Source organism: Hyla sarda, chromosome 2 (assembly GCF_029499605.1).
Source record: "Hyla sarda isolate aHylSar1 chromosome 2, aHylSar1.hap1, whole genome shotgun sequence".
Lineage (NCBI taxonomy): Eukaryota > Metazoa > Chordata > Amphibia > Anura > Hylidae > Hyla > Hyla sarda.
Genome location: NC_079190.1, coordinates 485,752,231 through 485,769,746, shown reverse-complemented (window position 1 = coordinate 485,769,746; position 17,516 = coordinate 485,752,231). Strand labels below are relative to the sequence as shown.

The 17,516-nt window shown below is 43.2% G+C and overlaps 1 protein-coding gene across 1 annotated transcript in view; it reads left to right on the top strand.

The window, feature by feature from the left end:
* The window catches only part of TIAM1 (TIAM Rac1 associated GEF 1), a gene marked incomplete in the record, with an annotated part of 322,739 nt that overhangs the window by 160,292 nt on the left and 144,931 nt on the right, over window positions 1-17,516 (top strand). Inside the window, 1 exon segment of the mRNA XM_056559538.1 lies at window positions 16,604-16,693.

The window sequence follows — 17,516 nt, the reverse complement described above, 5'->3', positions numbered from 1 at the left end:
TATACATCCGCTTGCTTTGCTGTCATGCATTGTGTTTTTTGTACCTATGGCGGTATACATCCGCTTGCTTTGCTGTCATGCATTGTGTTTTATGTTCTCCTGGCTATATACATCCGCTTCCTTTGCGGTCATGCGTTGTGTTCTCTGTTCTCCTGGCTGTATACATCCGCTTGCTTTGCTGTCATGCATTGTGTTTTTTGTACCTATGGCGGTATACATCCGCTTGCTTTGCTGTCATGCATTGTGTTTTTTGTACCTATGGCGGTATTCATCCGCTTCCTTTGCTGTCATGCGTTGCTTTTCTAGCACTAATGTCTATATTTATACCCTTGTTTGGTCATCATGCATTACTTATGATTTCATGACTGTATACTATTTATACCCTTGCTTTGCTGTAGTTTGTTGTGTTCACTGTACTCATGGCTGTATACATCCCCTTGCTTTGCAGTCATGCATTACTTTTCTAGCACTCATGTCTATATTTATACCCTTTTCAACCATCTTGCATTATTTATGATTTTATAGCTGTATTCACGCACATGTTTTGCTGTCATGCGTTGTGTTTTTTGTAATCATGGCTGTATTCATCCCCTTGCATTAGTGTCATGCTTTGTGTTCTATCTACTCATGGCTGTATACGTCCAGTTTGTTGCTTTTCTAGCACTCATGTCTATTTATACCCTTGTTTGGCCATCATGCATTATGATTTCATGGCTGTATACTATTTATACACTTGCTTTGCTGTCATGCGTTGTGCTCTCTGTACTCATGACTGTATACATCCGTTTGCTTTGCTGTCATGCGTTGCTTCTTTAGCACTCGTTGCTATATTTACCGTATTTTTCGCCGTATAAGACGCATTTTTTCTTCCCCAAAACTGGGGGGGGAAAGTTGGTGCGTCTTATACGGCGAATACACCCCTATCGGGTCGGTTCCTGCGGACATCAACGGCCGTGACCCGCGGCTAATGCAGAACATCACCGATCGCGGTGATGCCCTGTATTAACCCTTCAGACGCGGCGATCAAAGCTGACCGCCGCGTCTGAAGCGAAAAGAACACTAAGCCGGCTGCTCAGTCGGGTTGTTCGGGACCGCCGCGGTGAAATCACGGCGTCCCGATCAGCTTACAGGACACTGGGAGGGACCTTACCTGCCTCCTCGGTGTCTGCTCCATGCCGGGATCCCCTGCATGGCCGGCGCTCTCCTTCATCGTCATCACGTTGTCGCGCTCGCCGTCCCGTCATCCAATAGTAGCGTCGTGTGTAGTGATGTGATAACGACGACGGAGAGCGTGGATCCCGGGGGAAGAAGACGTCCGGAGCGTCGGGGACACCACGGGGACACGGCAACAGCAATGGAGCGACATCCAGGGCAGCAGTGACGGGTCTGGAGTGGCGGCGACACGTGAGTATTACCTCCTATACCAGTGGTCTTCAACCTGCCGACCTCCAGATGTTGCAAAACTACAACTCCCAGCATGCCCGGACAGCCAACGGCTGTCTGGGCATACTGGGAGTTGTAGTTTTGCAACATCTGGAGGTCCGCAGGTTGAAGATCACTGTTGGGTTCCGAATCTTTTTTTTTCTAGATTTTGGACCTTTAAAATTGGGTGCGTCTTATATGCCGGTGCGTCTTATATGCCGGTGCGTCTTATATGCCGGTGCGTCTTATATGCCGGTGCGTCTTATATGCCGGTGCGTCTTATATGCCGGTGCGTCTTATATGCCGGTGCGTCTTATATGCACTGTTTGGTTGTGTTCTTCTATATCTCTATGTGAAGTGTATAATTAAAATTCCACTTGGGAGATGCCGCTCCTTGTATTTCGTCTTCCGATTTCTTTGAAGTTGTTTAAGAGGATCCAAGACTCTGTGGGCCAGCAGATTTTTGGCAGAGTAAGGAAACCCAGAAGATTGCCGCTCAGTTATTTGCTAAATTGGTGTCAATGGGAGCAGTAAAGCTTCAGTGCAGACGAAATCTCTCGGGCAGCGGAGCCGTCAGTCATTGTTTAGCGGATGTATTGTACTTGTAGGGGGATATTAGGTGTTCATTGTACACGCCAGTGGTTTATCCTATTGTATTAGAATTTCTCTCTCTCTCTCTTTTTTACTTTACTCATCACATGTGCATTTTAGAACTTGGCATGAATTTTCATGAATCTTTGTAGTCGTCGTAGGTATGGATGTTGTGGCCATAGTATGGATCCCAAAATGTATAATGCTGTGTAAAATTGACTTGGAGGGTATGCCCAGTAGTGTCGTTGAACATGTCTCCTACCACAAAGGCTCCGAGGGGTTGCCAGGAGAGCGTATGGTCCTTTGCACAAATATGATACTGAAATATTCCTCTGTGAAGCCTTTAAAGGGACACTCCGGTGGAAAAAAAAAGTGTCTTCAAATAAGCTGGTGCCAGAAAGTTAAACTGATTTGTAAATTATGTCTTTATAAAAATCTTAATCCTTCCAGTACTTAGCTGCTGTATGCTCCAAAGGAAGTTGAGAGGTTCTTTCCATTCTGACCACAGTGCTCTCTGTCCGTGTCAGGAACTGTCTAGATAAGGATATCCCCATAGAAATCCTCTCCTGCTCTGGACAGTTCCTGACACGGGCAGAGGTGTCAGCACAGAGCACTGTGGTCAGACAGAAAAGAACTACGCAACTTCCTGTGGAGCATACAGCAACTGATAAGTAATGGAAGAAATAAGATTTTTGAATAGAAGGAATTTACAAATCTCTCTAACTTTCTGGCACCAGTTGATTTGATATGTTTCCCCTCTGGAGTACCCATTTAAGACTTTTGGGAAAAGCCCAACCTGCGCACTAGACGTTGGGTGGCCTCATTGAGAGTTGGTATCTCAAATTATGGCCCCATTGAGGTTCTCCTATGGCAGTGGTCTCCAAACTGTGGACCTCTATCTGTTGCAAAACTACAACTCCTAGCATGCCCGGACAGCCAACGGCTGTCCGGGCATACTAGAAGTTGTAGTTTTGCAATAGATAGAGGTCCACAGTTTAGAGACCTGCACTGGGGTCCACAATTTGGAGATGTCACACTAGGATGCAGGTATACATGAAACAAGCAGAACTCGGTAACCTCTTGTTTTAAAGGGTACCTCTCATCAAATAAACTTTTGATATATTTTAGATTAATGAATGTTGAATAACTTTCCAATAGCATGTTAATGAAAAATATGCTTCTTTCTATTGTATTTTTCCCGATCAGTCCTGTCAGCAAGCATTTCTGACTCATGCTGGAGTCCTAAACACTCAGAGCTGCCAGCCTGCTTTGTTCACAGCCAAACAGGCTGTGAACAAATCAGGCTGGCAGCTCTGAGTGTTCTCCTTTGTGAACAAAGCAGACTGGCAGCTCGTAGTGTTTAGGACTCCAGCATGAGTCTGAAATGCTTGCTGCCAGGACTGGTAGGGAGACCCCTAGTGGTCATTTCTTCAAAGTGGAAAATGAAATAGAAAGAAGCATATTTTTTAATAACAGGCAATTGTATAGTTATTCTGCATACATTAATCTATAATATATCAAAAGTTTTTTTTGATGAGAGGTACCCTTTAAGTTTGTTGGTGGGGTCACTAAATACATGATATAATAGATTTGGGCATCTTTGGTAAACCATAGACATTGGGGAATCTGCATTTTTAATATGACATTGTAGTGAAGCTACTAATCGTGTGATCATATGTTGAAATCTGGCTCCATTTCTTGTATTAACATTGGAGTTTTAAGTAACCACAAACCACAATGACTGACGTCACTCTAATCGTCTTCCAGCTCAGTCTGTGCCATTAATACTCGCCGGTGTAATTTGGTGCTTTACTGCGGTAAAGTTATAACTTTATAGAAGGATAATAACAGGGAACTCGTAACTTTTCTCACAGTTTGATCCTCTTCAGCTTCTATTTTCTGGTGGTGGTTCCCAAATTTTGACACTTAAATTGGTCCTGGGATCCATCCACCATCTAAAAAAACTATGACCCTCCACCGTATTACTCTGGAAATCATCAAAGAACTGACTCCCGGAGTGATACTGGGGATAGTCACGACCTGCCTTTTTTATTTTATTTTATTTTTAATTTTTTTTTAATTAGATGGTGGATGGGTCCCCAGGACTTATGCAAAGTCAACATTTTAAAGCGTACCTTTCATCAAAAAGACTTTTTTTTTTTTATATATTATAGATTTATGTATGCAAAATAACTTTCCAGAGATAAGAAAGATTGGAGCTCAGGTAGTAAAATGAATGAGGGCATGCAGTAAGGCAGAGTCAGGAGTATGCTCTTCTGTGCTATGAGCACAGTGCTGGCTCCTGCCTGTCTGATTGACAGGCAGGGAGCAGTGCTGAGCTTGTCTTTGTCCCGGCTGCAGTCTGAGATTTAGGACTCCAGCAGGAGTCTGAAACCTATGAAAAGGGCTTGTGGCCAGGACTGGTAGGGAGACCTCTAGTGGTCATTTTTTCGAAGTGGAAAATTAAATAGAAAGAAGCATATTTTTTAATAACATGCAGTTGGAAAGTTTTTTTTTTGCATACATTAATCTATAATATATCAAAAGTTTTTTTTGATGAAAGATACCCTTTAAGAAAAGTATACCTCCAGCTGCTAGTAGAACTGGAAGCCCAATTTATGGTAAAAGATGAGACCACACTTTGATCAAGCCCAAAGCATTCAAAATGAAGAAGTTTTGCAAGTAGTCTTCAATACAAATCTCCTACAATTTTGTGTATACAGCTTCTGTGCAGACTTCTGTGTTTCCATGGTTACAGACTACGAAAAAAAAAAAACACTTTGTGGTCTAAACCTGTAGCCATGTGTTAAAGGGGTACTTTAGTGTAGAACATGATCACCAGGCTGCCAGCATATATTACAAAAATCTGCACTTACCTGCCACCTCCACCTGCCACTAACCCCTTTAAGGTGTCCAAACCTGAGGATTTTAAGGGATTGTTGAACTAGCTCATGTGAATGGGGGCCTGCAATTGAGGGACATAAAAATGGAATTGGGCAGTTGAGATCCAACCTGTCCCATTTTCTTCCCCAACGTTTGGGAGAGTTGGTAAACCAAACACCTTAGATGTTTAGCAGGTCCCACACAAATTGGTGGGCTTGTATGATACATATCTAATGTTTATGGCCAACTTAACAGATCAGTCCAAAAAGTAATAGTGTGGGGGCTTTTTTTTTATGCTTAAAGGGGTACTCCGCTGCTCAGCATTTGGAACAGACTTTTCTGAACACTGGAGCCGGGGGCTCGTGAAATCATAGCCCCGCCCCCTCATAAAGTCACACCCCGCCCCTTCAATGCAGGTCTATGGTAGGGGGCGTGATGGCTGTCACGCCCCCTCCCATAGACTTGCATTGAGGGGGTGGGATGTGATGTCATGAGGGGGCGGGGCTATGACGTGTCGAGCTCCGGCTCCAGTGTTGCGAACAGTTTGTTCCAAACGCTGAGCAGCAGAGTACCACTTTAAAGGGGCATTCCAGGCTTTAAAAAAATATATAAATAAGTTGTTAATGGAGTGGGAGAAATCTGAAAAAAAATAAAGCAATCATACTTACCTAGACACTGATCCCCTACATCTTCTCTTTACCTCTATTCAGTTTCCCCGATCTTCTGCAGCTTTCTCCTCTGAGACGAGCGATTGGTGCAGGACCTCCCCGGCTCGGCCAATCACTGGTTTCCCTTCTCTACCAATGATTGGCTGCAGGTCCTGCACCGAGCGCTCGTCTCTTAAGCAGTAAGATGACCTATCAGAGGACCAAAGCTAGGTAAGTATGGTATGTTTTTCTATTCCCCTCCTGTCATAGCAGCATGTGATTTCTATTCAAAAGACCGCAATACACCTTTTTACGTCTGAATAATATCTGTATACACAAAATGGAGGGATATTTTATAGACTAAAAATTTATGTTATGGGCAACAAAACTACTTATTTTCTTAGGATCTGTTTCCGTGTTCAGGTTTCTTTTTTTTTGTTGCAGTTTTTGAAGCTAAAACCAGGAACAAATCCTAAATTGAGGATACATGTTAAGGCTAGATTGAGACTTCACCTCTTTTTAAATGAATTTTTGGCTTTAGTTTCAAAAACTGCATCTAAAAACTTTATCATAAGAACTGAACCTTCTACAGTATTGATAAATAAGGCCCAGTAGGCACTTGTGTGTTTGTGAAGCCTTTGCCCACCTTGGCTATGTTCTTATGATGTCCACGCAGGGATCAGCTATGCCCAATTATAGTCTTAGACAATGAAGTATTGTCTGAACACTGTGTCCTCCACTTTATTAATTTCTTGGACCTTTTACAGATTTGACCCTTGAAGTTAATTCCTTAGAACCTTCTAAATTTTTTTTGGCGTTCTCTTTCGACCTGTTTCTCTATCAATCATCTACTGTGCTCTTTCAGGCTCCGCCGGGTAAAGTCGGCCGCCTCGTGTTACATTGTTCCTGTTACTTCCTCCCAGAAAAACCTTTTGAACCGACCCCAAGAGGTTTAATTCCTTTTACAGTCTTAAGTTAACACAAACTGTAACTAATTCACACTGTGCCTGGTGGTTGCCAATATGTGGACCTTTTGTAGTCTTGGAGATCGGCTGCTGAATAGCGCCCCGCTGCTACCGAATTACAGGCTGGATGCTTATTATTTGATTGCTCACCTAATTACAGTATTCTTGCCTTTAACCCCTTCACTTCTCCAGGCGCTTTGTCTTTAGATTGAAATGCAGTGGGACGGTAATTACATGGGCGCAAATAAAAGCGTTTACTTAAAGTTTTTTGCTATTATTGACCATTTTACCAGAACATTACATGATCCCATGTGGGAGTGTGTGTGTATATGTATGTAATATATATGTGTGTGTATGTATGTATGTATATATATATATATATATATATATATATCTATATATTCTGAATTCAATTTTTGAACTTATTAGGGCTGGGCAGTATGACCGAATATGTGTATTACAGTATTTTTTTAACTTACGGCGGTTCCACGGTATATAACGGTATTTTCACCCCCCCAAACATGTGACCCGCACGCAGTGTTCGGCGCCCCCCCCCCCCCCCCCCCAAATCATGTGACCCGCGTGTCATTTTCGGCGGCCCCACCAAATCATGTTACCCACCAGCGCTGTTCTGCTCCCCCCCAATTAATCATCAGCCCAGCAGGGTACTACTCACATATGTCACCCGCAAGCACCCCTCTTTGTTGGGGGCCGCTGGCGCTGGAACTCTATACTGTATGCCAGTGGTCTTCAATCTGCGGACCTCCAGTTGTTGCAAAACTACAACTCCCAGCATGCCCGGACAGCCAACGGATGTCCGGACATGCTGGAAGTTGTAGTTTTGCAACAGCTGGAGGTCCGCAGGTTGGAGACCACTGCTGTACGCTGTATCCCTATGCCCGGGCTGCAAAAGATACAGAAAATAAACTTTAAACTCGCCTACGTCGGCCACACGCTGGCGACTGGAACGCCGGACAGCCGTCAGTCTATCACCGGCCGGAGCGATGTCCCGCCCTGGCCAGTGATAGGCTGAGCCCACTGTCATGTAAGAAGCCGGCCAGAGCTCCTTACATGACAGTGGGCTCAGCCTATCATAGGATTAGTTCTCCGATGTGGGGACAGCGCTGCACTGGGCTGATAATACATTCCCGAGGGGGAGGGGCCCAACCGGTATTGCGGTATGGGAGAAAATTCATATCGTGCAGCCCAAAAAATTTGGTATTCAGTATGAACCGGTATACCGCCCAGCCCTACTTGTTATATATGCTTATTGTGGACTAAATAGTCAAGTGGGCAGTCAGTGATTAGGACCCCCCCCCCCCCCCCATGACTGTTTAGCCCAAACAAGCAGATTTTTTTCTTGTATAAATTACCCATTTTCCTTTACTTTTACCCACAAAACTATGTATACGTATGTATGTATGTATATATGTATATAATTAATATATATATATATGCATATATATATGCACGCACACACGCACACACGCACACTGTATTTAACTTTTGCACTAGAACATAAGTGGTGGATGACCATGTAAGGAATGAGAAAACCATGGCTGCGTTCTTCCATAAACAGCACCACCCTTTAGGTTGTGCTTGGTATTGCAGCTCAGTGTCGTTCACCTCAGTGGATTTGAGTTGCAAAACCCGACACAACCCATTGACAGCTGCTTAAAGGGATTATCCAAGAATAAAAAAACAGAGCTCATTTCTTCCAAAAACAGCACCATCCTTGACCTCAGGTTGTGTTTATTACAACTTGGCTCCATTCACTTCAATGGAACTGAGCTGTAATACCACACACAACCTTAAGACAAGAGTGGCACTGTTTTTGAAAGAAATTAGCTCTGTTTTTCTATCCCTGGATAACCCCTTTAATACATATGTTTAAGTGTTGATCGAAAAATGTATCACTGGATGGAGATGTTGAAATCCGCAGGATTGTGAAACAAATTACTTAGAATCTAAATTGTAATACTAGTACTATAATACCTAATGGCTTTTACTTTCAAATCAGCAGTGTGTCCTCTCGTTGTGAAAAAAAGAATGGGGGAACCTGGTGGTCTTCTTTTAAAGACTGCGCCACGCCTGTCTGGTGGTTGTGTCTAGTATTGCAGGTCACCTGCACTAAAGTTAATACAACTAAACTGAAATACCTAATGGAACCTGTGGACAAGGGTTATTTATTTATTAGTTTATATATTTTTTGCAGCCTAGCTTCCCTTATCCTGGACAGCCCCTTTAGTTTTAGAATGTTATTTTTAGTGCCAGCATTCTCGACCAAGGAACTTAAACTTTGTGGCCGGCTTGTGGTAAAACATCACAGGTGGAATAGCTGTAAATGTCTAACACAGACCGGTGCGGATGGAGTTGTCGTCTTTGTTGTCCTTATTCCATGAGGCTTCGAATTTCTGTGCAGCTGACAAATGTTTGTCCGCTTCCTCCCCTGGCTCGTAGATGCCCCCACTGACTTTGTGTTAGCATGTCTTTAGCCTCAAGGTACTTTGTGTCTTTCTTTTCCCAGCTAACATTCCTACCCGATCTTCATCTCGCATATCCTGGAGAGCTCTTCCTTCTGCAGTAGCTTAATGCTGCCCGAGGCTTCGGCAGAGGAGATGTTGCCTGCTCCTAATGTACTCTGTGGCGGGAGCTGCAGACAGATGACATAATAAGGATGGAGGTAGAATTGTCCTCAATCCATCTTGTTTGTGTCCCTGTCTACGTAGTGAAGTATCCATTGTAGCCTGATAATTATACTTCTCTGTCCAGTGGAATAACCACATTTCGTGCACCTTCAGTCCAGTGGAAGAACCACATTTCGTGCACCTTCAGTCCAGTGGAATAACCACATTTCGTGCACCTTCAGTCCAGTGGAAGAACCACATTTCGTGCACCTTCAGTCCAGTGGAAGAACCACATTTCGTGCACCTTCAGTCCAGTGGACGAACCACATTTCGTGCACTTTCTTCAGAAAACTGTCTATCTAAGATCGGTGGTCTCAAACTGTGGCCTTTGTGATGTTGCAAAACTTTAACTCCCAGCATGCCCGGACAGCTGGGAGTTAAAGTTTTGCAACATATTGAGGGCCACAGTTTGAGACCACGGCCTAAGATGAATTGTGATCACGGCTAACTTCAGAAAGCTTCAGAGACTAATTATTTAAGCTGGATTCCTTATCCTTGGTTTGCCTGTAGCATATATGCTAGTCCAATCCAGATTTAGATGACTTGTAGGGTTCCGGAGAGAGCATTCGGCAAACACCTATCTTATGTGTATCACCAGCTTAACCCATAAACCATAAGTGTACGCGAATTGATCACTCAGCTGGCAGAGCCAAAGTATTGCATATGGCCTCCGAGAAAGACTTAACCCATACAGGCCTTGTCTAGAGGCACTGAAAGATTTTAAGATATTCTTGAATTTAAAAAGAAGGTGGGCAGTTTATAGTCCCCCCCCCTCCCACATTTTTACTTATTTCCTTCCTTCCAGCTGCTGGACACCCGCTTTACACTGAAAACCGAGGCGGAACCAATTGGCTCTGTACTCTGTTTTATTGAAGTTAATAGGAGCTAAGGCTGCAGTACCCCATGCCGCCACTACAGAGCCAATCTCTTCCGGCTCTGTTCTTAGTGTAGTGAGGGTGCCGGTTGTTGGCACCCTGTTGGTCAACTACTGATGGCCAATTTTGTGTTTAGGTCATTAATATATATATATATTTTTTTTTTCTTCTGGAGTTGTATTCAAGGACACACCAAAATTGGTTTCTCGTGAAACTCTGGAGACTTCTGATTTCTTTTTAAAAAATTATTTAAAAAATGTGATACTTGGCTATAAGTTTACATTATGCTGGACGGTAATTTAAGTTGTGGAAATGACATTCTCATGAGTAGAGTTTCGGATCTTGACCATGAATTTCGGTGATGTCACCGGCTCCTGCACACATTTTTTCGCAGTCTATTGGATTGCTTTTTTGTGATTCACAAAGAAACCATGTGTGTGTTTTTCGTTCGGGCAACTCGCTGGTGATTTTTCTAGATTTTACTAGGGCAAATCGGTCTCCCCAAGAATAAAATGTAAAGGGGTAGATGGGAAGAATAAGACAATAGATGAAGGTCACAGAGAGTGCACATCAGCTGTCTCTGAGAGGCGTGGCGCCCCCTTTAAATTAAGTTTCAGGAAAGTTTCCAGAACATGAGTAACACATGACTTGTTGCTTCAATGTTTATTATGGTCGGAATCTCCTCCTTTGGTTAGTCAGAGTTTATAGGTACTTTGATCTTCTTTAATAATGTGTTCGGTATTCCCTCGTGAACTGTGTAAACTATGACCTACAAGTTATAAATCACTGAAGGTGCCCATACATATCGGATGAATGTCAGCCGAACCTGCTTATTATGAAAGGACCGACTGACCATCAAATGTCTATGAGGTTGTCCTGACAAATGTTGGAAAAAATGCAGCAGATACCTGAGGGACTCTTACATTTTTACCATGTATTTCAAATTTTTTCCATGTATTTCACATTTTTTACAACTACATGTTGTTTGAAATGTGTGGCGGAAAATATACACCAAAACGGTTTTAGGGTGCGTTCACACGCTAGTAACTAGCAGCGGAGTCCACAGACAGTCCGCAATAGTGTCAGATTTGCGGACTGTCCGCGGACCCATTCAAATGAATGGTAGCGTAACTCGCAGCGGATTTCCCACAGCGGAAAATTTTGCTGCTATTTACTAGTGTGTGAATGCACCCTTACAGTGGGAGCTATGCAACACATTCACCAAATGTGCTGCCGGATCATAATCTTAAGGTTTTTCCGATTTTTTTAAAGCTGATGTCCTTGACCAAGTCCTTAAGGCCAGGATTAGAATTTTTCACTTTTCTAGTCCAATAGAGTAACTGAAAATGCCTGGAATGTTGTGGGGAAGGGAAGGGGGCATGGGGAGGGAGTTGGGGGACCACTGGCTTACTTGGCACCAGTAGTTTGCGTCGAAATTATGCAGCATATCTTGACTATTTTGGGTGGGTGAAACCTAAAAAGTGTCAGAAATGGCAAATTTTTGGGACAGTTTGTGCAAGAATGCTGGGACAGTTTGCTCGGTTATTTCCACCATTACTTTTCAACATAAAAGCAAAGCACCATAATACATGGTAGACATGTGTTGGACAAATCCACGTGTACCAGAGCATTAAGAGAAAGAAGTATTTGTTGACCGAACCACTGTTTGCCCAAGTGTTATCTGTTCTAATACTGAGGTCCTTTAATAGCAGCCAATAATTGGTTTGAATGCTGGCGTGCTCTATAATCCCTTGATGTAAAGGTTGAGCAATTGGCAATAAAACACTTGTTCATTTATTGGAACATAAAGATAATCATTGATCATTGTCCCGTTGCGGGAGGGAACCGTGAATCGTTTGATCTCTAGCCAGCACGTGTCATTGCTTGGGGGGGGGCTGACCGAACGATGGCGTACAACTAAGGAGGTCGTAAAAGAAGCTGTAATCCAGTTGTGTGAATTAACCCGAATTGTTAGGCAAATCCTCTTTTTGGGAAAGTGTTCTAAGTTTCCTGAAAATGTGTGGAAATGAGTTTCAGCCAAGTCTTCTTTTAAGTAATGTCTATGTTTATCTTCATCACCGCGCTCTTCTCCAAACTTTATTCTTGAACTTGTAATAAGCCACTATCGGTTGCGCACCCATTTCCATAGAAACCAGCTGTTTTCCTATTTAATGCAATAATTTGATCATTCTTTTTTAGACTGATTCCATAATTGGAGCTAATTGTCTGTTCTCAGTCTTCACCTTTGCCTGATTGAACCATTCTGTTATGTAATATCCTATATATTAAACAAAGAATACAAAGTTCTAGTTGAGCGTGCTCCTGATATTTAAAGGGTAAGGGTTGCTATTCCCAGGTTTTGTCTTAAAGGGGTATTCCATCGCAAAGATGTGAGATCAGTGGTCTCAAACTGTGGCCCTCGGGATGTTGCAAAACTTCAACTCCCAGCATGCCCGGACAGCCAACAGCTGTCCGGGCATGCTGGGAGTTGAAGTTTTGCAACATCTCGAGGGCCACAGCTTGAGACCACGGTCCAAGATGAATTGTGATCAGGACAAACTTCAGAAAGCTTCAAAGACCAATTAAATAAACTGGATTCTTCATCCTGCGTTTGCCTGTAGCATAAATGCAAGTCCAAGCAGCATTTAGAACACTTGTAGGGTTCGGGAGGGATCATGCTGGGAGTAGAAGTTTTGCAACATCTGAAAAGCCACAGTTTGAGTCCACTGTCTTAGACCACAGAATCCAGGAGGAGAAAACATGGCTCTCTTCTTCATTCACTTCTATGGGAGTCACATTGTAGGCCAGTGGTCCAGCGTTCAGACCCCCCCCCCCGTGATCAGCTACTTATCCCCTATTCTGTGGCTAGGGGATAACTTATTTTTTACCGGAGATCTCCTTTAATGGGGTGGGGGGTCCTCTTGTCATGGTGCGGATCTCTTGATTGGATGGAGAGCGGTTACAAAGAGCATCTCTCCTCCTGGAGGACCTGACCTGTCCTGCTTTACATGTTGTAATGCCCAGTTTTCCTTGTTGTGGTGATACAGAGGAAGTGAACAGTTAGTCATGTTTCCCCCAAAGATTGCAGCTTTGTAATAAGCTTATTGTCAAAGGACCCTTCTAACATAGCAAATGTAGAAAACAATCTCAATTCTAAGTACATAAGTTTTAACTTTACCATCTTAGAATAGTCTATCTTTATGTATCAGGGACCTTTTTAATGGAGGTTCCAACAAGTTCCCCGATGCATAGGTTAGGACTGCACTTGAGCGTGATGGAGGAGACCCAAGGGCCAATGTTGCTTCGGTAACATTGGTTGCTCCAACAGAATAACTTACATACAGCAAGCTAGTTATCTGCCAATATCACATTTTGTCCAATAGGTCGGCACAGCAGAACAAAAAACTTTGAAATTCATATTCAGTCTTTGACTGACAAATGGAAAATTGGAAGGGATGCCCAAAAAGGTTGTCCACTTTAGAAAACCCTTAGTCGTATATCCCATTAGGGAATTCAGAGACCATTGAGAGGAGGATAATTTTTAATGAACCCAGTGTAAGGTTCCCATTTTGACAGTCCCTAGATCGGTCTCTTGATAACAAAATGTCCCCCCCCCCCCCCCCTGCATAAACCCCCAGCAATCAGTTGTAGTCTTTGGTGAAACCTGCAGCAAGTGTGCAGATTCCCAGCAGCGCCACTACAGGGGTAATGAAGCATTACACAGTGTCCATTCTAATTAGTTGGTCGTCTGAAAAACACATGATGAGTCCTCCAGAGTTTATGGGATGTAAAGCATCCTGTTTTAGTCATATTGTCGCAATGATGTTCCCTTGCTTACTTCATCTTGGTCGAAGCCTGGGGGAATATTCAGTTTCCTAAAAAATGTTGTGTTTATCACGACGCTCCATCTTTATGAAATATATATATATTTTTTGTTTCCTCAACGTATGCATTTTAGGTATGTGAGGTATTGTCAAGGTCACAACACATCCACCTATTGAGGAGTCAAGCACTTGGCAGGTTTTACGTAATTTTTTCTATTCCTGCCGCAGCACCCTGCTCGCGCAGGATAGATGAGACTTGTCAGAACAGACTCCCACCACTGATCTATTTTTACACGTGCAATCTGCTGTTCCGTACATTGCACAGTTGCGTTTCCTCACAAACCACTTGAAACCTGTATTTTCATTGTGGGATTTGGATATAATGCAAAGTTTCCTGAATGTCCCATTTTCAGACCCAGGAATGTTACCTCGAATGTTGGCAGGTTAACCCCTTCTGCCGGAAAGTTACTTTTACAGATGTTATTACAGACTCTGTTTTCTTTTAGAATGGAGATTAAATCGTTAAAGTCCTTGGTGATAACAAAAATATGGTGGCTGTCAATAGGGTTGTCATCCAGACGCGATAAGGCTTATCTACAATGTATGGCCGTGTAAGGCTGTGTTCACTTGGCAGAATATTTGTGGAGAATTCCTTTTAGGTGTTTTTTTTTTAATATTTCCAGGTGGGATTCATGTGTCTTTTACTGAGGAGAGGCTTCTTTCTGGCCACAATCCCAGATTGGTGGAGGCTAAAGTAATGGTTGACCTTCTGGAAGTTTCTCCCATCTGCACACAGGATGTTTGGAGCTCAGCCAGAGTGACCATTGGTACTTGGTCACTCTTACCAAGGCGCTTCTCCCTAAGTTACTTAGTTTAGTGGGGTGGTGGCCACTCTGCTCCTGGGAACAGAATTTCTTTGTACCCTTCAGATCTGTGCCACCACACAATCCTGACTCTGAGCTCTACAGGCACTTCCTTCCCCCTCGTGGCTTTTTTTTTTTTTTTTTGCTCTGATAAACATTTTCAGCTGCGAAACCTTATATAGACAGGGTTTTGTCCTTCCAAATCCTGTCCAACATCTCAGAGATGGACAAGAGAAGTGGGAGGAGCCAGTGCAACATTTTCACGTGTCATAGCAAAGGGTCTGAATACCTGGGTCCGTGAAAATTTTAGTTTTTAATCTTTAAAAAATTTCATAAATGTTGTTTTCACATTATCTTTTTAGGGAAATTGAGTGCAAAATGATGGGAGAAACAGATACATTTTTTTATTTTTAGCACAAGGCTGCAGCATAACAAGCTGTGAAATACTGAGTCTGAAGACTCTCCGAATGCATTGTATACGGTTGAAGGGTCAATGCATTATTGCTGAGCTTTTGTGTTGAGAACATCTCTGTAACCTTACAGTGAGGTTGTTTTTAGTGCAGGTCTCCCGGGCATTGAGATAAAACAATACAGCTCGCTGTCAAAATGCGTCAGGAAAGAGGAGCCTTCACTCGCTGACACTTCCTCCGTGTTATATCTATTATAGAGCCCACTCCATAGTAACGGCTGATTCTTACCTCCTAGCATTGCCTCCCTCAGCGACAATGTATTGTGTCTAGGTTGTATTGGTCCATTGGCATTATCTTTATATGAAGCTGTTCGCCATTGGGTTTTGTTTTGAAAATGGCAATCCGGACAATTTTTACCTGTCCCGTCTGGCACCCTGCTTTTTCCGCCTCCTCCAGGGCAAATCATCCTTTATCTTTTGAACTGGAAAAAAGAACGCTGTAAACCAGCACTGATATACCTACAGAAAGTGTCCGTCTAATTGTGGGAAACAGTATGTTAATGCTTAAACTGGAGATGATGTATCGGAGACCGAGATGTCAGGAGGTGCTCACTCTGATATCAATAGCAATAAGAGAAAAGATTGCGGAGCACTCACACGATGACTGTATCCTAGGCTGGTAGGTAGACCTCAAAGGATTTCTTCAATTAGCGGGGAGGCGTTGAATGGTCCGGGGGGAGCCTCAGACACCGGCCACGCACCTTTGGCACTTCGTCACGCCGTGATACCGTGTACCATTCAATGCCTCCCCGCTAATGGAAGAAATCCTTTGAGGTCTACCTACCAGCCTAGGATACAGTCATCGTGTGAGCGCTCCGCAATCTTTTCTTTTATTACTATTGATCATCCTTTATCTTGTTGCATACTGATCTGCCAGTGTGGGATATAGAAAAAATGACAAATTTATGATGGGATATAAAAAAATGTATTCCCTATACTAAGGATAAGGGATAAGTGTCAGATCTCCGGCATGGCACCCTGGCTCTCTGCATGAAAAGAGCTGTGTGGACCCCCACATGAAGCTGTAGTCTACACGCCCCCTCCATGCATCTCTATGGGAGAGCTGGAGATACACGAGCGCAGCGTTCCCGCTTTCCCATAAAGATGCACGGAGGGGGGGGGTGTCTGCGATAGCTTTGTGCAATGGTTGACACGCCCCATTTAGGAGGAGAACCGGGGAGCCATACAGGAGATTGCGGGGGTCCTATCAATCTGACCACCCCCGCATTCGAACACTTATCCCCTATCCTTAGGATAGAGGGTACATTTTTCTATCCCGGACTTTTCCTTTAGGGTGATGCAAATGTTAAAATTTTTAGCACCCAGTTAGTTTTGATTGTGTTCAATATTAAATGTCATTTATTTTATATATTTCAGGAATCATTCAGCCAAAACAAGACATGAATGACCAGGAAGCAGAAAGGCCCTATGTCGAGTGATGCTGAATACGTTGTTCTTCTGCCAGAGGTGACTGTGTTTCCTGTATATGGCGATCATGTGATGTTGGATCATTTCCACTTGTCAGTTACCCCGTGACACCTAGTGTACACCGAGCCCTAAACCTTTGTGCGCTGTTTTTTGTCTTTTTGTTACACCGGAAACCTTTATTCCTGGATCAGAGACCTGTGACCTCCGGCTCTTTAAAGTGAAGCTGATCCATTGGCAAGTATGGGCTCTATTGTCAGCCAATGTAACATCTAACATTTATTTCTGCAAACAAAATAAAATGGTTATAAAAAAAAATAAAAAAGATTTAAAAGGGTACTCCAGAGGGGAAAAAAATGTTCAAACCAACTGGTGCCAGAAAGTTATACAGATTTGTTAATACTTATATTAAAAATATTTCAAGAATTCCAGTACTTATCAGTGGCTGTATGCTCCAGAGGAAGTTGTGTAGTTCTTTCCAGTCTGACCACAGTGCTCTCTGCTGACACCTCTGTCCATGTCAGGAACTGTACAGAGCAGGAGCAAATCACCATAGTGAACCTCTCCTGCTCTGGACAGTTCCTGATGCGGACAGAGGGGTCAGCAGAGAGCACTGTGGTCAGACAGAAAAGAACTACACAACTTTCTCTGTAGCATACAATAGCTGATAAGTACTGGAAGGATTAAGATTTTGAATAGAAGTAATTTACAAACCTGTATAATCTTGTCACCAATTGATTTGAAAACATTTTTTATTCTGATGCACGTATGCCATAGGAAATGTATGAAGTGTATCGACTCCACACATGCAACCAGGTCCCTTGGGGTGCTGTTCTGGAGGGGGCAGTTAGTCCCGGTTGTTAGA